Source organism: Heloderma suspectum, chromosome 7, assembly GCF_057233095.1.
Source record: "Heloderma suspectum isolate Gila_16-S chromosome 7, 16-S_ref, whole genome shotgun sequence".
Classification (NCBI taxonomy): Eukaryota; Metazoa; Chordata; class Lepidosauria; order Squamata; family Helodermatidae; genus Heloderma; species Heloderma suspectum.
Genome location: NC_139464.1, coordinates 39,650,354 through 39,667,533, shown reverse-complemented (window position 1 = coordinate 39,667,533; position 17,180 = coordinate 39,650,354).

The following is a 17,180-nucleotide window of genomic DNA, read 5'->3' as shown; positions in this document are numbered from 1 at the left end:
ACGGGGCATGTTTAGCCTTGAGAAGAGGAGATATGATAGTGCTCTTCAAGTACTTGAAAGGTTGTCACATAGAGGAAGGCCAGGATCTCTTTTCGATTATCCCAGAGTGCAGGACACGGAATAATGGGCTCAAGTTACAGGAAGCCAGATTCCGGCTGAACATCAGGAAAAACTTCCTGACTGTTAGAGCAATACGACAATGGAACCAATTACTTAGGGAGGTAGTGGGCTCTCCTACACTGGAGGCATTCAAGATGAAGCTGGACAGCCATCTATCAGGGATGCTTTGACTTAGATTCTTGCATTGAGCAGGGGGTTGGACTAGATGGCCTTGTAGACCCCTTCCAACCCTACTATTCTAAGATTCTATGAGGCTAGTTGGGTGGGGGAAGCTGTGGCTCTGAGCACTAGCGACAACTGGGAGGAGGTATTTGGGCAGATATGACCAAAGATGGCCAAAGATGACCGCGAGTTCAAAGAAAATGTTCCAAGGAAACATATGTCAATTAAAATAACATGCCCAGATGGCAGACTTTGGGTCACATTTTGGGACATTTCAAAGGACCCCGTTTGTAATAGTGCCAGATATGTTCCCCAGACACATGAGACTGTGCGAGATAGATGAGACACTTTACTTCTGATTGGTGAGCGAGTGGTCTAACCACACACATCCCATTTTGATTGGAAGATGGTTGTCTCATTACAAGTGTATAAAAGCACAGCTAGTGAGAGCTCTTCTGCTTTTGTTCCTGTAGCTGCTGGTCCTGCTGCTGCTACTTCACTTCACTCTTTCTGCCTCGCCACCAGACTCAAGGATTTGGGTAACTATGGACCTCTTTAGAATCTTGGACTTTGGAACTTAGAATCTTTCCTGAAGCTGGACTTGTAATGAGATTTTCTGAAAGCAGAACTTATAATTATTTCTGAGTTTGGGACTTAGAGTTGTTTCTAAGCTTGAGACTTGGGAGTTATTTCTGAAGATGGGACTTAGAATTATTTCCAAGTCCTGGGTTTTTCCTTTCACTCTAACTTCTACTACCTCTATTTTTCACATGCCTAGAGGAACTTAGTAATGCTTTAGCAAAGCTTTTATATTCAAGTAAGATGCAGGAGGAAGTAACGGGAGAGTTAGTTAAATTTAGTTTTGTTTTAGTTTAGCTTTAAACCGCAAATAGCAAACAGGAGAAAGTTAGAAGGAGGAGTCATAACAATGTTAAAAGCTCAAGCCCTTATCTTGTTAGCCAAATTCACAACACCAGCTCTGGCAATTGCAATTCTTTTAGGGCGCAAACCTATGCATGTTTAGACAGAGAAAAGCCCTACAACTCCCAGTATGCCCCAGCCAGCCATGCTGGCTGGGGCATGCAGGGAGCTGTAGGGCTTTTCTCTGTCTAAACATGCATAGGATTGTGCCCATAATCTTCTATTTTTGTTGCATTCTTTCCCTGTCATTATAGAGAAAGTTTCTAATACTCATATAACCACCATGCCACTTTCTTTATCTTTTGTATTTATCTGAAATAAAGTGTTAAATAGATTTCAATTTGCAATTTTGTCTGTAGTGATGTTTGTCTGTTGGGATTAGCTTGGTGCTTCAGACCCATTTGGTGCAGGTTCTGAGGTTAAACAGGACCAAATTTACAAGGATGATACATGATGTTTGGCGATAGGATAGCAAAAGTATTCCTGGTTTATCTTCAGTTAGAAGGATATATAGGCTATGAGAGCTATGACGTTGGTTCATAAAAATCTATTATTTCCACACTTTCAATAAATAAGTTTTATATTAAGAAGAGTCCCCCCCCATTTTTAGCCTTTCCCTCTTTCCTTTACTTCTCCCCTCCTCTTCTTTTTCCTCCAATAGCCTACACAAGCCTACTTTTGAGCCAGGGCATCTTAGAGCTCCAGAACATCTGGCTCATCTCTGGAAGATCCGAAATAGTAGTAATAAAAAGACACTCTGAACATACACAGAGTGCATTGATCTCCATATGGAATAATCGGGGGGGATGGAGTGGGGAGTCACTCATTGAAGGCAAACCTTCCAAATCAGAGGCTATAATTTCCATGTAGGCTGGAGCATTGACATCTCTCACTTAAGCACAGCTTGGAAGGTTTTTTGGATGGGAAGGGAACAGGCAGGGAGAGAGATCAGCACATGTCAGTGAAAATGATCTCTCCGGCACATTTAGGTCTGCATCTCTCCTCCCCACTCACTCCAAACTGCTTGATAGAACAGCCTTCCCCAACCTGATGCCCTCCTGGTGTTCTGGACTAAAACTCCCAGCATTCCTGATGACTGGCCATGCTGGCTGGGGCTGATGGGGGGTTGAAGTCCAAAACATCTGGGACAGGGGAGCAGGTTGGGGAAGGCTATTCTAGAATACCTCTGATGTTCTGATCCAGGCTGAAGTCCATGGAGGTGTCCACAGAAGGCACACCAAGGGTTTTCCAGGTTAGGTCAATGCCAGAAAGGGCACTGTTGGTCTGGTTACAAGGCAAATCAAGCTGCAAAGAACTTTGCATGCAGCTCCAGCAACAGTCTGGAGCCAAATGAGGACTTAAGTTAGCCTCCCCCAACAGGGTGTCTTCAAGATGTTTTGGACAACTCCTGGCATTTGTGACCATTGGCCATGCTGGCTGGGTTGATGGGAGCTGAAATCCAAAGTATCTTGGGGTCACCAAGTTGGGGAAAGTGGCTATATGCTCCATTTTCCATATTCCTCATTGATGCTGATTTCCCTGCAGATTCAAAGGAATGGAAAATTCAAGCAGCTTTTCAGTTTCACCCCTCTTATGTGAACCTTTGCACTTCTCCCTCTTATAATGAGCCATGATGCTAACTGTGTTTACTCCAACATAAGCCCCACTGAGTTCAGTGTACCTACTTTACATGCTTGTAATTTCAGCCTGAACAAGCTATATGAGCACTGCGTATAGGAAAGCTGGAACTAGCTCCAACTTCCCTGCAAGGTAGGACAGTCCACTTCTGGCCTTAAATCCCCCAATGCACCCAGTAGCCACCCACCCTGGCCAAAAGGCCCTGAAATTAGCACTGAGGTTACCCAGAAGAAAGCACATGCATTTGGAAAGAGTAAATGTTTATTTAAATGGGAAAAGGTAGAGGGAAAGGGAAGGGGAGAGACAGTACATTGTACAGAGAATTACAAGTCTAAAATAGCCCAAAGGGAAAGCCTTGAGAGCAAAGAGTCTTCTAACAGCACACCCAAGCAAAATAACAAAGCTGGCTACCCTGTCCTTACATTACCGAAGCAAGGGCCTCCTGGGATAGAGCCCAGCAATCCAAATAGGTCCAGAGACCACCATTACACGGGGAGATGACCATGCCTTCACTTCAGCTCCTTTTAAGGCTTAGCTCTGGCAACCCAAGGCAGATTTCCCCCACCCAATCATCAGCCCAGTCCATGGGCTCCCCACCCTCACCCCAGAAGGAGGCAGGATCTCCCCAACAAGTCCAGCTTTTAGCACTTTCCCAATTAATGGAAACCGAGATTGGTCTTAAGCACCAAGACCATGGAGCTTCCCAGATAACATACTCGTTGGTGCTTGCATTATATATGAAATGGAGGAGAGAGCTGGCCTGTATTCTTGATGAGCACATCTATAGATAGGCAGCCAAGTATGAATTGCTAATGATTTAGACAGCAATATTCCACGGATAAAATTATAGTTTTGCAATATTTGGGATTTCCATAATGGTACACAGTGGTCTCTTGGCTTTCCCTGTGGCTTGTGTGGGGCACACTTTTCCCTGCCTTTCTAACAGAAACAAAATATTTTACAAGGAAAATGGTTGTTCTGCAGGAAATCACAATCTGCCAGCAGAGCACACATTATAGAAATTATAGTATTAAAAATTTAATTTGAGAAATTCTAAAGCACTTCATATTAAAAACTCCCCGAGATATACTTAGGGAAAATGCTTGCAGAACTCGTAAACTAGCAATGCTGTAGTTATGAAATGTTAAACGATTGATTAATTTATCAAGATCAGCTTTGTGTCAGAAATATTACACTCTCATTATTGCAGGATACAGTTTTGTATCTTCCTCCTCTGTATCAAAAATCTTGATGACGTGCAACTGGTCTACAAGTGAGCAAGTCACTCTGTTAGCTTGGCTTCCTCTTGTTTTGCTAGCATAGTCAGGAGAGGTATCATTGAGAAGCTGATTAGGAAGAGAAGGCAATAGGGTGGCTCTGGGGAATCTATAAGCTTTCGCCTGTGAGACTGTTGCCACAAAGACCTTTCCCCCTAGAAACTGCAATAGAAAAAAATTAGGGCTGTGCACAGCCTTCCCCCCACCGACCTGCTTTGGAGGTCCTCCAAATAGGCCCTGACCCACCCCGGCCTATTCTGGAGCCAGGGTAACCCATGGCAGGTGCCAGAGCTGAAGCAAGATCCGGAGACCTGAAGCAGGCCCCCCCACCGCAATGCCCCACCACATGGGACCCTCTACTCCTTATCTGGACCTGTTGGGAGCACACACAGCCATCAGCCTCTGCAAGGGTGTCACCATTTTTTTTTTAATGGTGACTGCTCTTACTGGAAGAAGAAGAGTCACCATTTTCTTCCAAAATGGTGACTCCCTCCAAGACAGCAACAGATGCTTATGCTCCCCAGGGGTCCAGGTAAGGCACAGGGGGCTCATGCTGCAGCTGTCTGGATTGGGCTTCTGCTTCTGGATTCTTTGTGGGATTAGTCTCAGCCCTTTACATGAGCTTCTCCCTGATCTATCTGTGAGATCTATATATTTCATTATACAGCCACTAGATGACGCAGTTATATAGCACCACATCCTCTTTTCACATGCGAATTCAGGCTAATTGAAAACAGATCTTTCCGTTAGCTCATTATTTCTGTTTCAAATTAAGCCATGGAAATGCTCAGAAAACATTAGAGAGGCACTGGAGGTTGACGACATCATGTAAAGGACCCACAAACTTCCATGAGTAACCAATCTCAATCCTGGAATAAAAGCCCCGTGTGGAGAAGCTCTGAGTCAAGCTTCCCTGGCATTTTCTCTTGGGCTGCCTGGTACAGTGGAAGGCAGAAATTTCTAATAGGGTCCACCAGCAGCCATATAGCTGGGTGGTGAAGAGAGAGAACTGCTCTTGCCACTTCTGCTGCTTCCCCTCCTGCTGCTTAATGTAAAGCCCAGTGATGAGCTAGGTGTCTTGCTCTGAGATTGTCTGCCCCTCTGTGCACTCTCTCTCTCTCTCTCTGTGAGTGTGTGTGAGTGAGTGAGTGAGAGAGAGAGAGAGAGAGAGAACAAACAGATGCAGAGAGTTATACTTGTTCAGTTGTCATGGGAAAAAATTACTTCAGGAGGAGTTTGCATGAATCATAGAATCACAGAATAGTAGGGTTAGAAGGGGCCTATAAGACCATCGAGTCCAACCCCCTGGTTGGAAACACATTTGATTTACATACAAATCATAATTCAGAAGCACTTTTAAACCCACCAAATGCACTTTTCTACCTAAGACCAAATCCTAAGGTTACCACTAGAAAAGTTCCACCAGTTCTTTGTTTCCATCCTAATATAAACATCATTTTTATTCTGGTTGAACTTTTATATTGTAGTTTTAAGCTTTCATATTGTATATTGTTTCATGTTGTACTTTATGGTTTTAATTTTTGTGAACCGCCTAGAGAGCTTCAGCTATTGGGCAGTATAGAAATGAAATAAATACAAATAAATAAAATTCATTCATTCTATCTGTGGAATCTGCATCCCTCCAGTTGTTGTCAGACTACACCTCCTATCATCCCAGATCATACTCTTTGGGACTGATGGAAGTTGGAGTCCAGCACATTTGGAGGGCCACAGGTTCTACATCCCTGTAGGTTCCAGTAATGTTTGTAGAGCTTTCCCTCCCTGAGGAAGCTGGTAGCTGAAGCTGTTAATCAAATGTCAACATAACAGGGGGAAAGAAATGTGACTACACCATCCATAAACAGAATTGTGCTCACACATGTCATTGCAATTATTTGGGTGACAAGGGAAAACTAAATGCAAAGTCTGCTAAACAATAAATAAATCAAGCATATTTCTTCTCTGCATCAGACAGGAAAGAATGAAGCTATATTTAAACTCACCTGATTGCTGTGTACATAGCCAAATTCTATGCTTCCTTTGTCGGTAGTGGTTTTCAATGCCCTACATTCCAGAGGTGGGTTTGTGTGTTTACCTACATTTTCTCCTTGAGGAAATCGAAGTCAGGGTGAACTATTTACAGCCCGGAGATCCTATGCAGTAGAGGGCGATTCAGGACAGACACACAAAGGGCATGGTTAAATCATGGAACTGGTTTGCTCAAGATGTGGTGATGGCCACAAACTTAGAAGGCTTTAAAATGGGATTGGACAAATCCATGGAGGAAAAAGCTATAAAATACTACTCAGGATGGCTATAGGCTAACTCCAGGTTCAGAAGCACCCTGCCTCTGAATACCAGTTGCTGGGGGACATGAGCAGGAGGGTGCTGTTACACTCATGCCCTTCTTGTGGGCTTCCCAAAGACCTTGTATTGGCCACTGTGGGAAACAAGATGCTGGACTAGACAAAGCTTTGGTCTGATCCAGGACAGCATGTTCCTGTGGGTGTTAAAATGCATGTGCCATTGTTAGGCTTTGAAAAACGATCTCTGAGAACAGCATTATTATTACGACTATTATTTTTTAAATGTCTCTTAGATTATGCATTTTACTGAGTTAGTGGCATATCAGCCCGATGGTCATTGCATTTAAATTTGTGTTCCATCCATTTTGTGCCAGTAAGGCAGACTCATATTTGCTGATTAGTGCTATAAATGGACAGTTTCGCTCTCTCTTTTTTGTTTTGTAATTTTTCTATATTGAATTTAGTACCGGCAAACAGCCACACAAAAATGAATTTCGAGCTGGAACTATTTTTCTTAATCTCTACTGCACAATACCCATGTGTTTACAAGATATGCAAATCCTGCCCCCCGCCCCCATCCCCGGCCAATTACCTTTTCACACTGTGAGAAATGAGAACATCCTTCGAAGTTTGCTTGCCCTTAGACCTGTCTAGGGGCGTGTTAACTTGGAGGGATGCTAATTGAATTACACAGCTAGAGTGAACCTGAAGGCCATGTCGCCACAACCCCTGTACTGAAGCAGGATTGTTTGATGTAACATTTCAAGAGTGGTGGAGGTGCTTTAAGCTTCATGCAGAACTTGTAAAGAATATATACAAAACGTATTTGTGGGTGCATTTTACTACCCCAAACCATTGTCCAATGTACCTTGGGTGTTCAAAGGCCACATGAACAACTGTCTCTCTGTGGTGTCAGAAGTATGTTTTAAACTAAAAATATTAGGAAAGTATCACAAACTGTCTAGGCAAAACCTTAGGTAAAGCTTAGTTATTACTAAGGACTAACATTTTTGATTTTGTGGCATATTTTTGTAACCCCATAACAAATCTGCCTTGGTGGGGTAAATGTTCCTCAATGAAATCCCGTGGTTTGTGCTAACCTACTGATACCTAAAGTACTTAAGCCTGCTTCTCTAGACCAGCTTTTTTAAAAAAACAACCCATGGGGAGATTTTATACCCCAATATGTTGCATGGTTCTGGAGACATAGAAATACCCCAATGACAAAATCAATAGATTCTGGGGATATTTTATGCCTCAGGTGAGTTTTTGTTTCCAGAAAAAACAAAACAGTAAGTGGCAAGAGGCTGGAATCTGGGGACATTATGCAGGTGACAGGAGACAACAATCTCATGGGAGGACTATGTTGTAGGTCTACTTCTGTGCAAGTTCTGCAATGTAAAGTGCATTTGGGGTCCCTCTGTACCCCTGCCTTATTAGCGCTGTCCATCCACATGTATATTTTTCTGTCCCAGGCCATTCTGTCTGCAGGCTTACAGCAAGATTCAGGCTGTTCAGAGGAACACCAGGCCCTCAGGATCTACAATCCAACACATCTAGAGAGCACCTGATTGGAGAAGGCTGGTCCAGTGTCACATCACTTCCCCACCCCAATCCTTGGGCAGTTTTGCATTTGCTTTTTTAAATTTTTTAAATTTTTTCCCCCAGCGATGGATGAGCATTGGTATGAACAAACTTGTATATGCAACAAAAACAACACAAAACGACACACACACTCTGCAAGGGTGGAGCAAGACTGAGATCAGAGACACCTCCTTGGCATGCAGACCCCCTCACCAATAAAGATTCAACCTGCTGGTATGTGTGTGCCTAATGCAAGTTGCGAAGCTTGGTTCACGCAAGAGATGTAGGCGGGATTGCAAGTGCTCTTGCGATGTAATCCTGTGCACGTTTACTTGGGAATAATTCCCATGGAACACTGTGGGACTTACTTCAGAGCAATCATGCATAAGATCAGGAATGATAAACGATAGCTACTGTAGGTCACTGGATAACTGACTTCAGGCTTGTGGGATCCACTTTTTTTTTTTTTTTTAATACTTTTTAGAATTCTGAGTTCCACCAACTGGAGTCAGGAGCAAAAGACACACACATATAATAAAAAAAAATTCGGAGCCCAGGAATTGTTTTGAGTAGGGCTGTGCACTGCTTCGGCCTGAGGCCTGAAGCCTGAGTCGAAGCAAGCCGCTTTGGACCGCTTTGGGCCCCTTCTGAGGTGAAGTGGAGGGGGCACGAAGCAACCCAAAGCGGGTCGGGGGCTCTCCGAAGCGCTTTGGTGCTTCAGCACCCCGGCCCAGCTGCACTCTGGCGCCTCCAGCTCCTTGCTTGAGCCATCAAAAGGAGGAGTCACCGTTTTTGTTGCTGCCACCGCCATTGCCACTACCACCTCCGCTGTCGCCATCACTGCCGCCGCCTTCCTCCACCAGCTCCTGAGCCCTGGACATGCGATGGCTCTTGTTGCAGGGAGTTGCCATTTTTAAAATGGCAACTTTGTGGTGACAGCGGTGGCGGAAGTGACAATGATGGTGACTCCTCTTTATGATGGCTGCTGGCGCAAGTCCTGCAGGCCCAGGTAAGGAGCTGGGGGTTTGCACAGCATGGCAGGGGCATCCCGAAGCAGGATTCGACCATCCAAATCCTGCCTTGGGTTCAGGGCTGAGGAGGATCGGGGGCCCCCTGAATCATCCTGAAGCAAATCAGGCCCACCTTGGAAGCCCCCAAGTGGCTTCCAAGTCAGTTTGGGGGATCCATGTAGAGCCCTAGTTTTGAGGACTGAATGGAGCCCACAGTCTTTCCACACACAAATCTCTTCCTGGTTACCCCAGGCTTTCTTCATTTCAGCAGTATAATTTAATTGGGGGCTGTCATTTTTTTTTGGGGGGGGCTATTGTTAAACAGTTGGGAGTCAGAAATCCTTGCTGGTCTACTGCAAATTGCCAAGAGATCTACCCCTAGATACAGATCTACTTTCTGCCCACCCCTGAGCAAGATGTGGGTTGCTGCCGAATTTCTACAAAGTGAAGTGGATGGGATTGGGGGAGAGGCAATTTAAAGTGCAGAAGAGATTGACAGGAGGAAATGCTGAACCACTCTTCTGCTCATGCTCCCTCTCTTCCCAAACTGCCGCCTCCTGATATTTTTCCACAAGTGGAGCTCTGAGACTGGACATCGCCTCTGCAAAGAGAAAAGGCCTGGGGCAGGCAGTTGAGGCAAGGAAGCACGGGCTCAGCAAATCCGTCCCCCTCCCACGACTTCTGCACTTTAAATCATACCCTGTACTTTATAGGCATTTGGAACCACCCGCATTTTAACACAGATGGATTGTGCCTCTGTCATGAGTAGTTTGTCCCAGTTAGGCTGGTACGTCTATCTAGTGTCATATACGGATTTTTGTTCTTGTTTCCATAGAAATGGGAATATCTGAATGATGCTTGCAGCCAAGTCTCTATTTTCTTTTTTCATTCTACCCAGTAAAACTGGGGTGGGCAACCTTTTTGCTTCTGAGAGCTGCATGCAGCGAAGGCAGTGGATCGAGGGCTGCGTAGCAATGGTGTATCTAGCTAGGAATGGCATCCCTCCCACTCTCAAACATGTGTGTGTGCTGTTCTGCCAAAAGGCAGAGGTTCTTTTTAGGATTCAGGGGCAACAAGCACACAGGTGGATAGAAGTCAAACATTTCATTCCGTAGCAGGCAAAGAGATACAAGAAAGCAAATCATACTAAGCAAGTTAGCTGGCTTCTTCTTTCTGCTGTTGGGGACTCCGGGAGTGACAACAGAGAGACCCCAGTCAATGGCCTTTGCTCGCAGCACCTTCTGCAGTCCAGGTCTGAGGCGAAGTCCACTGTGGACGTGTCTCTGGTGACTTTTATACCTGAGTTCTCCGGTTGCTACATGCAGGTTTGAGGAGCACCCTCATTAATCACACCTGGGGTGGTGGTCAGATTCTCAGGTCTCATGATGTTCATATGTTCTTGTACTGCCCAAAAGATAAGCTAAAGTGAGTGGCCAGCCTAATGGAGTCAAGGTTGTACCAAGCAGACAATGGACCTTGGAAAGCAAAGCCTCCAGCCTAGAGGCTTGAGAGCACTTAAGGGGGCCAGGTTTTTAAGGTTCTCCAGCAAATTCAGGCATGCAAATAACAATTGGGGTGTGCCACTTTCCTGTCTCCTCGAAATACCATGGCCTTCCAGTACATTTCCTACACAGATGCACACACACATAGCCTTTCCAGTCCTCTCTCCCTCAAGGCTACCGCCTTCCTCTGCACACACATACAGACACACACACGCACACACACTTCCCACCTGAGCAAGCAGGGATGGGGAAGTTTAAACCTCCTGTACCCACGTGCTGAGATCCCATTGTGCATCCCTCTCCCTGCTACCCAGATGAATGGCGCTGTTCCCAGGGACAACTCCTCCTGCATGCCTTCCCTCCCTCCCACATTTAAATTGCGCTCCCCCAGTCCACCAAACAGTCGAGCGGCGAGTAATTTAGCTGCGGAGGAAGGCATGTGGGCATGACTCTCTCCACATGTCTCCCCCCACCACATGGCTCCCCCCCATCACAATACTGCTTCCCCCAGCCCACCAAACAGCTGAGCAGTGGGCTTTGGGGTGGAGGAATCTGTGGGCTTGAGCACTTGCCACAGGCCACTCTCAAGACTGCGTAGCTCAAAAGCCTCTCTACTCTTCTGCTGCTAGAACTCTGACCCACTCTCTGAACGTGTCAGTCCTTCCTTCCCCAGATAAAGACATAGCCCTGGGGGGACAGTACATGATAATGATGCTGCTGTGCCATTTCTGCTAAGGCTTTTGAACAGAGGTAAAAACAGCAAATCCTTTTGTTGCACTTAGGTCCCAATGATCATGATGCTGGGTGTTTCTAGGTGAAGCTCTTAATCCTCTGCATCTACTTTCAGGATCTCAGAATTGAGATCCAAGCCCTACATGTGGAGTGTTTCCTTTCCTGCTTTTCTGCTACATAACCTCTAGGTGGCACTGCAATATAACAGAATAGCACAAATACACACGTAGAAACAGCATTTTCTTTCTACCATTGGAAATAATACCCCATTTTCCCTGCTCTAAAAAAACTCATCCAAAGTGCTGTTTACAAACAGAAACAAAACTGGAGGGTCACAACATCATCTAAAGAACCTGTAAACAACAGTGAGTAGGGAATGATGAGCTCATGATAAATGCCTCAAGTAGACAAGCTCAAACTGTTCTCATAGATTTCAGTAGGACTTAAGTACACCTACCAGTCTGGATCCAACCTAAAGTATCCTGTGACACCTTAAAACTTTTTTAAAAAAAGTATTATGACATAAACATTTGTGAAGTAAAGTCCACTTCAACAGATGTATCAGACAGATGCCACAAGATACATCCTACATATGTTGTTACCATGAAGGATTAGTAAATGAGTGTGGGTAGCATAATCTGTTGCACAAACTCCCACCCATTCCTTTTCTGTAGTTATCATTTCCAGCATTTGTGGCTCAAGGCTACATCACATACCCAGCAGTGCAGGCATTGGCTGTGTGGGCACAGCCGTAGCTATTTCAGCTAAACAGCAAAGAGAGATAAATTATGCTTAGGGCAAACTTCCCCAACCCTGGTGCCCTCCAGATGTGTTGGACTACAACTTTGTTGGCTGGGGATGATGGGAGTTGTAGTCCAATACATCTGGAGGGCGCTTGGTTGGGAAAGGCTGACTTAAGGTGTTTAATCATTGCCCATATTAAATGAGCGAGAGATTATAAAAACAAATGCTGGGCAGGGTTCACAAAAAGAAATGCTAGCGATATCCTGTCTCTCCCCATATGTTAGGGACAGTTTGTTATCAAAAGTGTTATTTCAAATGTTCTGGAGTACAATCAACGGCCGCCTTCCTCACAAATGTGCAGAGTAAAATGTGTCCAGTACAAGTGAGAATCCATTTATTGCTTCCAAGTTGCAGGAAACTGAAATTACCGCTTAAATGGCCTCTTCAGTTCAAGTGAGGGTAAATCGATGCTGACCGCAGAGAACAAACAGCCCGAATTTTCCCAAAGCTGCACCCCATCATAATTAATCTATTCTTGTCAAATGAAAATGGAGGTGTTATCTCCCTTTTCCCTGCCTGCCTCCCTTTGATGAGCACACGGCTGGCATTACAACTGGACTTGAAAGGTTTGTAGAGTTTTTATTCTTTGAGCCACTTCATATTAAAAGGGAAAATGCTCCCTCCATTATTAGATCTTGGCACTAATTATCCCCTTTCTCCATGCTGGTTTTAGGGTGGGTTTTAAGACTGTTATGCTGTTTTTTGTGCTGTATTATTTTGGTTGTATTAATATTGTTTTAATAAATATTTTGATGTTATTATGATTGTTCATATGTTATGGATTCATAACTTTTGTAAACTGCCTACAGGACTTGGTTGATGAGCAATATAAATAATAATACCATCAATCAATCAATAGTTAAAGATGCACCCATTGTTTGGATAATCCTTTGCTACACCAATCTTCCCTGTTTTAATAGGATCATAGTTGTGTTTGGTCTTTTTCTCATTCAGTCATCAGCTAAGGGTTTTCCCCCTCATTCCTTATTGCAATATTTCTAGGACCCAGTTAAAGAAACCTTTGTTGATTAACTGCATCAGTTTCAGTTGACTGATTAATCAATTAAATCTGCATAGGAGTAAAATAATATTCTGAAACAAAAGGCATTTGTTCTTTGTTTATAGATAATGTATGCATGTGTTGTAGCAGGCATCATCCCAGAAGAGGCACTCCCTCCTGTATGTGACAGAAGGGGAATGCCTCTTTTAAGATGTTGCTTGCCACCTGCAGTATTTATACTACTATCACCACCACTATTACTATTTTTTTAAAAGGGGTGCCCTGAAGGCCCCTCGTATGCCCACAGAAAGCTCTGTGGAAGTAGGATTACTGCTGCTGTTTCCCCTGGCAATGGGGCAGATTGGGGGCAGCCTTGGATTCACTGGATCCAAGCACTCTCATTTCCCCAAGAGGACCCCAGATTGGGCTCCTCACTTACACCAGCCTTGTGCAGGTGTTGGACAAACCTTGCCTCAGTTATCCACGCACTAGTCACGCCCAGGCTGGACTACTGTAATACGCTATACGTGGGGCTGCCTTTGAAGATGGTTCAGAAACTCCAGCTTGTGCAGAATGCGGCCGCCCAAGTATTGGATTCAATCATATAATGCCTACACTGCGCCAGCTGCACTGGTTACCGGTACATTTCCAAGCCCAATTCCAAGTGCTGGTTTTGACCTTTAAAGACTTAAACGGTTTGGGACTCAGTTACTTGAAGGACTGCCTTCACCCATATCAGCCTGCCCACACTTTAAGATCAGAAAGAGAGGCCCTTCTCATTTGCCCACCCATGAGAGCAGTCAGGTGGGTGACCACACGTGAGAGGGCCTTCTCTGCAGTGGCCCCACACCTTTGGAACAAACTGCCATCCGAGGTCCGCCATGCTCCGTCACTGCAGCCTTTAAGAAGGCCTTGAAAACATATTATTTTACCTTGGCCTTCTGTTGATATGCCTGCCATTGTTGCTGCTAACATCATTTGTTTTATTGTTGGCTTTTATTGTTGTTTTTATTGTTTTTATATTTTATCACTTTTAATATTTTAATTGCTTTTATGTATTTCATTGTTGTAAGCTGCCTTGGGAGGGCTTCTGCCCTGAAATGCAGCCAAGACATATTTTAAACGAAATAAATAAATAATAAAACAATTCCCTCCGGAGGAAGAAGAGGAGAAGAGAAGATGACTGAGGGCTTTATGCTTTCTCCCATATCAGAAGCGGTATGGACACCGGTTGTTGGGGAACATGAGCAAGCGGGTGCTCTTGCACTCATGTCCTACCTGTGGGCTTCCCACAGGCAGCTGGTTGGCCATTGTGTGGTCAGAATGCTGGACAGAATGCTGGACAGAATGCTGGACAGACCCTTGGTCTGATCCAGCAGGGCTCTTCTGATATTCTTATGTTCTCAAGCAGAAGCAGCTGCTCTGCTGGACAATGATAAGAAAAATGCACCTTTCACCCACCCTGGCTTCCAAAGTGGCAGCTCCCTTTCCATAAATCTCCCCCCACCCCGCTCACTCCGCTCACTGATGTACATATGCAATGTAGCAATGGCTAAGTTCTCTTTGCTTTGTTCCTTTGCCCATGGATGTTTGTACAGGTAGCAACTCCCTTATGCTGGAAAAGTGAATGTCCACCTACCACATTTAAAAAATCAAAATCGTTATGGGTACTGCACACATAACTGGCCCTTCACATACATCTTAAATGACAAAAAACAAAATCTGTCTTCAGGCTGGTGGATTATCCTAATTAAGTGAAATCAATAATTTATTCAAATGCAGTGAGATATGCTGAGACTCTCCAGGGAAGATCAAGAAATGACAATGCTTTCTGTTAGAAAAGAAATGTGTCAATGTCTCCCTTACACCCGAGCCATGATATCTACATGGCTGACTTTCTATAACTGGAGGCTTACCTGGCTACAATCCTATACATGCTTACTTGGGATTAAGTCCCATTTAACTCAGTAGGGCTTACTTCAGCATAGACATACATTGGATTATACTGTTTATACAGTGGGCTTAGAATTGCACCAATATAACTGGTGGTGCTTTTTGCATGTGGCACATCTCCGGAAATGTGTATATTCCACATGTGTATTCAACTTCCACCTTCCCTAGTCCCAACTTTTGAGATCCCATTTGCAGCGATACCGAGAGGATAATTTTTCCATGACATGGTGAGTGATTCTTGCATAAAATTGCCAAGCACTTGACAAAGTCATAATCGCTAGTTAGTGATCCATTATGCAATTGCTATAATTAGCAGTTGTATTGATATTACCTTACTGGAATAATTGGACTAGGATAACCTTTATTTGCAGAAAGGGAGAATGGTCTGTCAAAGCCTAGCATTGTTTGGGCATCATCTCTTTTGAATGGATTGTGCAAACAGTTTAGATAATAACACCGCAACAGCCTGGAATTTATGGCTCAGGACATGTCCAGAAAATGATGAGACGATGCAAAAGACATGATGAGTCTTCACAACCCTTTATTTATCATTTCTTCTCATACTCGAGCCTGCCCCCAAAGTATTAATTAGTAATCACAACATGGTTGTGCTGTACTTACAACAACTGGTAAGGGCATGATCCGATGCATGTTTGGACAGCAAAAAGTGCTACAACTCCCAGCATGTCCTAGCCAGCCAAACTGGGTTTTGCACTTTGTATAGTAGATTTTTAATGGTTTTGAATCTTTGTAAACCACCCAGACAGCTTCGGTTACTGGGCAGTATAAAAGCACAATTGATTGATTGATTTCTTACATTTGTATCCCACCTTTCTTCCATCGTGGAACTTAAGGTGGCTACACATGGCTCCCAGGTGGTCTCCCCTCCAAGCACTGACCAGACCCAGGCCTGCTTAGCTTCAGCAAGGTGGCTGCCTCATGTGCCTTCAGACTATGCCCTGGAACAAATGAATGAATGCCTGCTTCCCCTGGCCACTGATCATTTGGGGGTTTCTTGGCTTTTCTGGAGTCCCCCCCCCATTCTAAAAGGTTGAAATGCCTCTCGCAAGGCTTAGTTCCTGGAAGTAAGAGCTTGAAGAGAAAATATGCTGGTATTTTTGGCCTCAGCCCTTTTGCTTTCAGTCCCGCTCCCCACAGCAGTGCGGCTTGCAAAAGCTTCTCCAAACTAGAATTTGGCCCTCGAGCTGAAAGAGGCTCTGCACCCCTGATCTGTTCAGAAGAAGGAGGGCTGCAAGTTTCTGCTTCACCGCTCAGGCTGCAGCTTTTGATTGGAAGCAGAAAACCAGCTGATGCAAATGCACCTGGGGGGGAGGGGGGACAGCTGGTGGAGATGCACCCAGGGCACTAGGGAATCACATCAGCAATGAACTCTGCACCCAAAATGATGGTATACAGGCAAACACGACATGAAGCACATCCCTTCTGCCTTCTTTACTGGGGTGAATTTTCCTGAGAACAGTAAATCAATAGGCAGAGACGTATCATGCTTCTTGCCTAGCGAACCCCTTGCTTTGCCATATGATATATGCTCCCTTGGCTCTCCTTATATTAGGATAATGAGCCAGCACTGGCATTTCTGTCCCTGCTGTCAGGCCAACAGAAGGCCTAGATTGGTCCTATTCCAATGTTATTAGGCAATTAACCTTGACTTAAGTCTTTTATTTCCAGAAGCCTGTTGGTGCTCTTTGAAATTCATTTTTTTCCTTGATAAGGGGGATTCAGAGAGGGGCTGAAAACTTATCACCAGCTAGGAAGGATGTCGGTCTCTTAAATAAGGAGAGTGCAGGCAGTGTTACGCCACCCTTGTCCTCATCATTGCAAGAGGGAAAAATCTACTACATGGACTTCTTCACATGGAGCTTTTATCCTGCTATTGAGATTGCTCACTTATGGAAGTTTGTGGGCCCTTTAGGTGTAGGCTGATCATATTTCCTTGAGACAAAAACGGGATATTGGGATAACAAAAATGGGACGGGGTAATGTAATATTCCGCTGTAATAAAAAATTAGCTAATAGCCTGTTGAACCAAATATGAGTCTGAAAAATCCAAATCAAACTGAATGTAGGGCAGAAAGAATCTCTATGGGCGAAATGCTGGTAGAAATAACAGTAAGACTCACCCTCCTGGCTCCCACATGCTGAATGGGGCT